The sequence below is a fragment of the Coptis chinensis genome, chromosome 1, assembly GCF_015680905.1.
Source record: "Coptis chinensis isolate HL-2020 chromosome 1, ASM1568090v1, whole genome shotgun sequence".
In the NCBI taxonomy this organism is placed as follows: Eukaryota; Viridiplantae; Streptophyta; class Magnoliopsida; order Ranunculales; family Ranunculaceae; genus Coptis; species Coptis chinensis.
In genome coordinates this window covers 31,719,387-31,727,775 of record NC_141456.1, presented here as the reverse complement: position 1 = coordinate 31,727,775, position 8,389 = coordinate 31,719,387, and the positions used below count along the sequence as shown (strand labels likewise).

Here is an 8,389-nt window from a genome sequence, read left to right as displayed (position 1 = left end):
CATCTTGCACAAATTAAGGTCAGTAAGATTTTTCGCGGTATTAAGAGCATTGGTTTGCATAATACCTTACCCATTTCCTAGCCGTTTCCACAATGAATGACTTGATAACTTTCTTTTGTGGTATTAGTATAGTTTCAATGAGTTCCATTTGTTTTGTATATGTGTTTGTATGTGGATGATAACCATCATCCATCTATATCGTTATAGTGTAATAATGTTGTTAACAGAATCCAAAACGTGGGAGTTTTTTTTTTTGGAAGGGGGTCGGGGGCCAAAAAGGAGTTCCCAGTTGGCTAAATCATGTGCCATCCCAACCCTGTTGGATTGACTGAAATAAAATTACAAATCAAAACAGAATTTAAAATGGTCTTTATATGGCTAACTAAGGATGATTTATTCCAGTCAGTAAATGCATCATTAGATCAAAAAACATTGATAACATTCTTTTGTCACCCTCCAAAATTTCAAGCTTTTAACCTAAGGTGGAACTGGACAGCCGGCAGCCAACAATGTGGCTACTTCAGCACCTAGAAATTCGAATGCTCAGCATTAGTTGCATGGAAATCGCCTGTAAGCACTAGGCAGCCCTAAAGATATCTCAATGTGCTTCCATGCATACTGCTCCAGCAGCACCATAACTCATATGTCTGTCAAAGCTTGCATAAGTTTATGTTGCCCAAGGCAGTTGAAATAGTTGCCAGCACCATAATGCAGGGTGGTTGACTGCTTTAGACATTGTGTATTCTTTGTCTTTCCTGCTCAGTTTGATATGCTTCAATACGCTTTTTGTCTCCTGAGTTTAGTGTTTTGCAGTAGTCTGTTAACTAACTAGGGAGTTCCAAAACAAAAACAGAAGTTAAAATTGTCTTATATGGGTTATATGGGTAACTAAGGAGGAACGTGCTAAGTTCCTCGTTTGACTTAATCTTTGTTGGTTCTGTAGACACACACGCCTGTATCGCTCTGTCAGATAAATAGAAATGGTTCTTGAATTTCTGATGTATTCAGCTAGTCACATTGTTCTTTAAATGATAAGTACACAGTAAACAGGAAGCTAAGGTCAATCAATCGAGTGTGTAACTGTTGTGGTGGGAGTCTTAGAAACTTTAATTCAGCTTATTTGCAAATTTTTCCAGTTCTTTCTAATTTCTTGAGTGAATTTCAACTGACAATTATTCTAAGCTGTAATAAGTTCAGTTCCAGCAAGAAAGGCCCAAAAGTTGATATCTTTCTGTGTTTTGGAATCAGCAGCTGGAGTTACGAGGGATGAAAATATGAAATGTATTCTGAGATACATGTGTTTATCGTGTGGGAATCATCATCACTCATTATGAATCCATATTTTTAGTAGATGATGGGTCGCCGTTGTCATAGCTAATTTTGAGCTTCTTCTATTAAATCTCTTCATGAAATTATGCAGGTTGGAAATTCCAAGTCAAAAGAATCATGTGATGAGTTAGTCCTCGGAAATGGAAGAAATTTTACTTGATGCAGTCGAAACACATGGTGCTAGGTTCCCTCAGAGTAACAGATCACCCCAGCCTTTTTAGAGATGGTAGCTCCACTGCTTCTACTTCTGGAGCAATGATACCTACCCCTAATTTCAACACCCTTTTAAAATTGATGGGGTCAAGTGGTAGGAGCAAAACAAAAAGGAGATGTCTCACTTGGAGAGAGGCTTGTTGGTGTTAAGGAGTACTCAGTATATGTGCTAAGAGTGTGGAGTGGCAAGGATCAATGGGAGGTTGAACGCCCGGTATCGCGGATTTCTTTACACTTTATCGCCAGCTGAGAACACTATACCAATCATGGATTGAGCCTTCAAGTCCCTTGGTCACGGGTTGAGCAAGAATCAAGAAAGTTTTTTGGGAATGCTTCTCCAAATGTTGTCAGTGAAAGAAGTGCTCTTATTCAAGAATGCTTAAAATCCATTTTGCAGTCCAGCACTCCTAACATTGCTCCGGGCACCCTTAATTGGTTTTTATATCCTCAGAAAGCGCTTTCTAGTTCGTCTCTGTTAAATACGAGGGTGCCTCAGTCAACTTCAGCCTTTACAGGAGGGATATGTGCAGAAGATGTTCCCACTTTTGGGAAGACCATTTCACTTTTGGTGGATATTCAGCCACATAAGCCTGTGAAACAGTTGCTTGAAGCACAGCAATATATTTGTGCTGGATGCCACAAATGCCTCGACACTGAGAAGTCTCTGATGCGAGAATTTGTGCAAACATTAGGGTGGGGCAAGCCTCGATTATGTGAATACTCTGGTCAGTTATTTTGTGCTTCATGTCATACAAACGAAACTGCAGTCCTGCCTGCTAAAGTCTTGCATTTTGGGATTTCAGTCAATATCCGGTTTCACAACTGGCTAAATCATTCCTGGATTCAATATATGACCAGGTAATTAAAGTTTGATATAGTATTTTCATTGTTTATCACATCGTGGGAGTTACTTCTGTTTTTCTTGTTTACTGGTTGTGCTAAGAAGCTAGCCTTTCACTAATTATGCATATTTTGATTTAAACAACAAATAGATGTGTATGCTGATAGTAGCCCGTGTCTTTTATTCCTCGCTTTCAGTTCAGACATGGTATTATATCTCCGACAATCAATTTAACTTAATGGAGTTAGCGTGTATTGCCCGCGAGGCTTTATTTATTATTTTTTATATTTTTGTTTACTATTATTTTTGTTTATTTCTCTTGGGAGTGGCTAGGATGTGGCTGGAGTGGAGTGGCTCTATCCCCCCATATATAAATTGAGTATTGTTTATGGTTTCTGCTTTTTAGTTTTTCGTTAGTTTTTAGTTTTGTTTTTAAGCGTCCGACCTGGCTCAGTTTAGTTTGGTACTAATATGGCCTTAGACTTGGTTTAGATCTACATTTGACTATTCTCAGCATTGACCTAACAATATGTGGTCTTGGCTCAGCTCTTACTCTAATTATGTTTTTTGGTTTTTGTTTCCTTGACTTGGGCCTGGACTTCTTATGTATTCCAACCTGTCATGATGTTGGTCACACGTTTTTAAGATTCTTAAACATTGATGTAAAACCAAGCTCCTGAAACTACTCTATGTTTCTTTTCATTAGTTTAAAACCCTACTATATGATACAATTAGTATTCTCTGTTTTGTCACACTTATGTACCTTAACTAGACGCTTTTTTTTCGGTTTTAATAAAATGCACTGATGGCTATTAAATGCAACGACACAATCAATAATTTCAGTATGTTTTTATTTCAATTATTTAAACAGAGTATTTGAAGTTCAATTTAGGGAGACATCTTAAATAGTAGTTTGAGCCCTCATGAAGATACCAATGTTTGAGAGCACTTATCGATTAATGTTGACCGTTCACCCATTTAAACACAGTCTGGCTGCTCACGTTGTGTCAGAAAACTTATGACAAATCATTGTAAATTTTTGGCAATACATGATCCTCATTTGGGCTGTTGAATTATATAGTTCTTTACAGATTCTTTTGTTTTCTTTCATGCAGCCAATGCTTTGTGTCAGTGCTGTTAATCCTTTTCTATTTTCCAAAGTCCCAGCCCTGCACCATGTCATGGGTATCAGAAAGAAAATAGGAGCTATGGTTCCATATGTTCGTTGCCCATTCGAAAAGTCCGTCCAAAGGGGTGGGATCTCGCAAATATCTACTTGAGGGGAGCGATTTTTTGCACTCTGGCGACCTTGTTGACCTATCAAAAGGGCGTTTGCTGGTAACTCTTTTAAACATACTCATTGCTATGCTCAATTCCTCTCCCAAAAAGAAAATAATAATAAAAAATTCATGAGATCGTTGTTCAATTTAAGTATGCATGAAACATTCTCACCTCAATTGTGCAATAGCAGCTTTATTTTTCCAGTTTCTACCGTACAATGTTTTCGCCCAACAAAAACTTTTCACTTCAGTAAAGATTTTCTTAACATTCAACTATTAGAGCTTGTAGAATATTTGGACCCGGGTTTTATTTTGTAGTTTTTCTTTTTTGCCTTTTTTCTTATTTACTGTGCTTTACTGTAAGCAACACATTGCACTAGGCATGACAATTCCTTTGAAGTGGCAATAGTGGTGTTTTATGGTTGCTGCCACTTGGTAGAACGGTAGAACTAAGCTAGCCCATTTTGTATTGCAACATTGTTTCATTTTTCTGTCGTTAGTGTGACGGTTGATGGTGTTTATGCTTGTTGCCGATATTTTTTTCTTGTTAATCATATAGTAGCGTTTCAAGGTGATTTCCCAGTCTTTAGCAATTATTCAAATATCTTGGCTTATATTGCATCCAAATCATTCGATTGCTAAATAGTATTATACTCAGATAGGAAATTTTTATGGGACTATATATCTCATAAAATTAGCCTTACATTTGGCTTTCTTCATGTTTTGAATGCATTTATATATCTATTTGTATGGATGGTCTTTTCCATATTCCCCTATATTTACTCTTTACTGCAGCACTTCGATCGTGGTAGAGAGACCGTCTCAACCAAAATCCTTGAGCACATAACACAGCAGTGCTTAGTGTGCTGTGATGTTGGCATTCCCTGTGGCGCTAGACATGCTTGTAAGGACCCGTCTTCCCTAATTTTTCCTTTTCAGGTGAGTGTTTATGAAGGATGCAATAGTAGTGCAGTACGTAGTATAAGTTTTGGGAGGCTTAATATTATTTTCACCAAAGGCGGCAAGAAACTAGATGTTATTGACCTTTTTTCTCTCTTCACCATCTCTGTCATTTGATAATTTAATCAGGCCTATTTGTGAGTTTGGCCCATAAGTTGTTAATGTTTCAGTAACGGGGACCATTAACTTTGCCTCAAGTGGATTTACAAGATGAATTGAGGGGTGATTTTTGGAGAAGTTAGTCTTCCTATAATGGAGACATTTCCATTATAAAAATTTGTTTCCAAATTCAAACAATCTGGACCATTAGATAAATCCTTAACATTCAAAACAACTTTTATATTGAAGGCTGATTTTTTGTGAGGAATGATCTCTATTGTGGGGAGAACATCTGCACCAAATTTAGCCTCTAAATTCCTTATTTTTAGCAGAGGGATTTTTTCTGGAGTTTGTTTTAGTGGAGTTCATATAACCCCTTTAGTAACTGATCATGTCTACTTAAACTTGGAGCGTCCAACTAAAGCAATTGGCACTAAATGGAGCTGCCCCAGGAACTTATATATTGTTATGCATGGCTTTAAATTCCTAATGTGGGATTATTTATCTCAACACTGCTGTCTGACAATCTTATACATATGGATGTTTCATAGCTGCTTGAGAAACTGAATCAAAATGTTCAGAACTAGGATTATCTCATAATTAGCCATGATTAGTGACTCATGATACTAGAATATTTGACAGGAGGACGAGGTTGAGAGATGCAGATATTGTAAAGTGGTTTTTCACAAGCCTTGCTTCAGTAACCTCTCACATTGTCCATGTGGTGGGGCTCTTAAGGTGGTTGGGGGTGCAGGACCTGCACAAGATGTAAAGCACGTGTTGAATAAATCTGAGGAGGGTTTAGATGCCTTAGCAAGGAAGCCTGATTCAGGATCACCTATGAAGTTTCTCTCCCATCTATTTTCAAAGAAAAGGCAGGAGAAGGTTTTGGGGTGTAGAAACAGCAACCATGTTATCCTCATGGGTTCTCTACCGAGCAGTTTCGCTGAGCCACTGTAACATTATGTAACACTTGTGTGAATATATAATTTTGAAAGAAATAAGAAAGCCTGTATAAGAAAAATGAGCTCATTTTTTGCACCAGTGTTGAAATAGCAGAATAGTTGTGTTGGGTGTCTATTCATCACCTATTGTTATTCATTATTCTTTGTAAAACCAGACTGTTATATATGTATAAATGCCAAAGTATTTTTGTTTCTCTTCCTACTTACATACATTTTCTTGGCAATTCTATTGTCCTTGTAGCTTTTGGAAAAGCAATGTTCATCAGCTCTAACAATTCAACCTGCATCTTCAAGACCGCTCTTTCATTGTTTAAACTTCATAAGTTTATAATACATTAGGATGGTTTCTGGAGGCTTGATGTTTTTTCTAGGAAAATTCAAGTTAGGAAGTTGACTTATATAATTGGGGAGAATGCTTAAACGTTGGGCCTGCGCCCTGCGGTTAAAACTGAGTTTACTTATTGGGCCACTAATGAGTTTATAATCGGTTAAAACTCTGGGACGTAATACTAATAAAAATTCCGATATAGAGCCGAAAACGGTAAGTCGTGTTTCTTTCCAATTCCAATTCCAATTCCAATTCCGTAACATATTTGAATAGGAAACAAGTTATTGTTTTCTCTATATTTAAACAGGGTGTGTACGATGAAAAGTTTAGTGAAACAAGCTTTTTGTTGTTTGTTTTCTAAATCTTTTAAGATGGATTTCGAAGACGAAGATGGTTACACGGATGCAGAAGAAGAGGAACTGGATTCTCAAGGAGGAAGTGATTTTGGGGGACATCTTAGTGAGGAGGACGAAAACAAAGACTGCGGGCATAACCACACAGCGTTATGTGAAGCTGATATTAGAAATCTTCAGGAGCAAGTTATTACAGAAGTATCGTCTGTGCTTAATATAACAAAATATTCAGCTACCGTATTATTGAGTCAGTACAATTGGGACCTTAACAAGGTAAAGGATGACTGGTTCGCGGATGAAGAGAAGGTGCGCAACAAGGTTGGGTTAATGGAAAAACCGGTTCATAATTATCCTCCTGGTAAGAAGGAAATTAACTGTAGAATTTGTTTTGATGACTTTCTTCCTAGAGATATGGTTAGTGCTTCGTGTGGTCATATGTTTTGTAAGTTATGCTGGAAGGGATACATTACTACTTCAATTAATGATGGTCCTGGATGTTTAACAATGCGATGCCCTGAGATCAAATGTGTTGCGGCTGTGGGTGAGGACATGGTGAATACACTGATTTCTAATGAAGAGATCAAGAGGAAGTATTCGCGTTTACTTCTTTGTTCGTATGTTGAAGTGAAGAGAAACGTAAAGTGGTGCCCAGCTCCAGATTGTGATAGTGCGGTGGAGTTTGTCATGGGCAGTGAGATGTTTGATGTTGTATGTAACTGCAAATACAACTTTTGCTGGAACTGTCTTGAGGAAACACATCGCCCCGTGGAATGTGATACTGTGGTTAAGTGGATGTTGAAGAACAGTGCGGAATCAGAGAACGTTACATGGATCTTAGCTAATTCTAAGCCCTGTCCCAAATGCAAACGGCCTATTCAGAAAAACGCTGGTTGCATGCATATGACCTGCACACCTCCTTGTAAAAACGAGTTTTGTTGGTTGTGTCTTGGTTCGTGGGCATCTCATGGTGAAAAACAGGTGGTTTCTATGCATGTAATCGTTATGAGGCAGCAAAGCAAAAGGGGTTGTACGGCGAAGAGGAGAAGAGAAGGGAGATGGCTAAAAGTATGATAGAGAAATATACTCACTACTATGAAAGATGGCAAGCCAACAATAAATCAAGGACAAAAGCAGTTGCAGATTTACATCAAGTAGAAACTGTGCAAATTAACATTCTACGTGACGGACAGGGTGAATCTGATGCACAGCTCAAGTTCATAACAGAAGCCTGGGAACAAATAATTGAATGCAGGCGCGTGCTCAAGTGGACCTATGCCTCTGGATTTTACCTACCTGAGGATGAACCTGAAAAGAGGCAGTTCTTTGAGTTCCTTCAAGGTGACGCTGAGTCTGGGTTAGAACGTCTTCATGAATGTGCAGAGAAGGATTAGTACGGTTCCTTGATGCCAAGGAACCGTTGGAAGATTTCAAGGAGTTCAAAATAAAGTTAAGTAATCTGACTAGTGTGACTAAGAAATACTTTGAGAACCTGGTCCGAGCACTTGAGAATGACTTGGCTCAAGAGGGAATTACGAGTTGCAAGGTGCAGGGCCGGCCCTGAGGACAGCCCGGCTGGGGCCCTCATCCCATACTAAACTGTACATAAGCTTGTTCTCCACGACTCCACTTCTCCTCTCAATCTCTCGGTCTCTGCAATTAATAGCTATTGTTTTGTATGTATTTTGTGTGTAAGCCACTAAGCTGGGATTGTGGTGATTTTTTAATTAATCATATCATTGTTTGATTGTTTGTGAATTTTAATTATTAGTATATAATCATGCCTCCAAATCCTCTGGCTAGAAAGTATTCTTCTAGCTCTGAGAAAAGGAAAAAGAAGCAAAGATTAGACGATGCCACTCAATCCCAAAGGAGAGATATACTAAATTTTTTTGGTAACAAAGGACAAGTAGAAAGTTCAAGTGAAACAGTGGTTAACGTTGAACAAATGAATGACGATGATAATGGAGAGCATGAACTGAACGAAGATGTTGAAGCTTTGGTTACACGTAAGGATATAAACT

The 8,389-nt window shown here is 38.2% G+C and overlaps 1 long non-coding RNA gene and 2 pseudogenes across 2 annotated transcripts; all 3 read left to right on the top strand.

Annotated features, from left to right (window-relative positions):
- Nucleotides 1-1,454: 1,454 nt before the first annotated feature.
- On the top strand, nucleotides 1,455-4,175 carry LOC147523486 (uncharacterized; annotated as a pseudogene). The gene is made up of 3 exons (XR_015201290.1): nucleotides 1,455-2,400; nucleotides 3,499-3,721; nucleotides 4,164-4,175. The product of XR_015201290.1 is annotated as an uncharacterized LOC147523486 (transcript).
- Nucleotides 4,176-4,475: 300 nt separating this feature from the next.
- On the top strand, nucleotides 4,476-5,881 carry LOC147523485 (uncharacterized). The gene is made up of 2 exons (XR_015216104.1): nucleotides 4,476-4,602; nucleotides 5,365-5,881. It is a non-coding gene; the product is annotated as an uncharacterized LOC147523485 (long non-coding RNA).
- A 329-nt stretch (nucleotides 5,882-6,210) lies between these two features.
- Nucleotides 6,211-8,074, top strand: LOC147523484 (putative E3 ubiquitin-protein ligase ARI8 pseudogene; annotated as a pseudogene).
- Nucleotides 8,075-8,389: the final 315 nt, after the last annotated feature.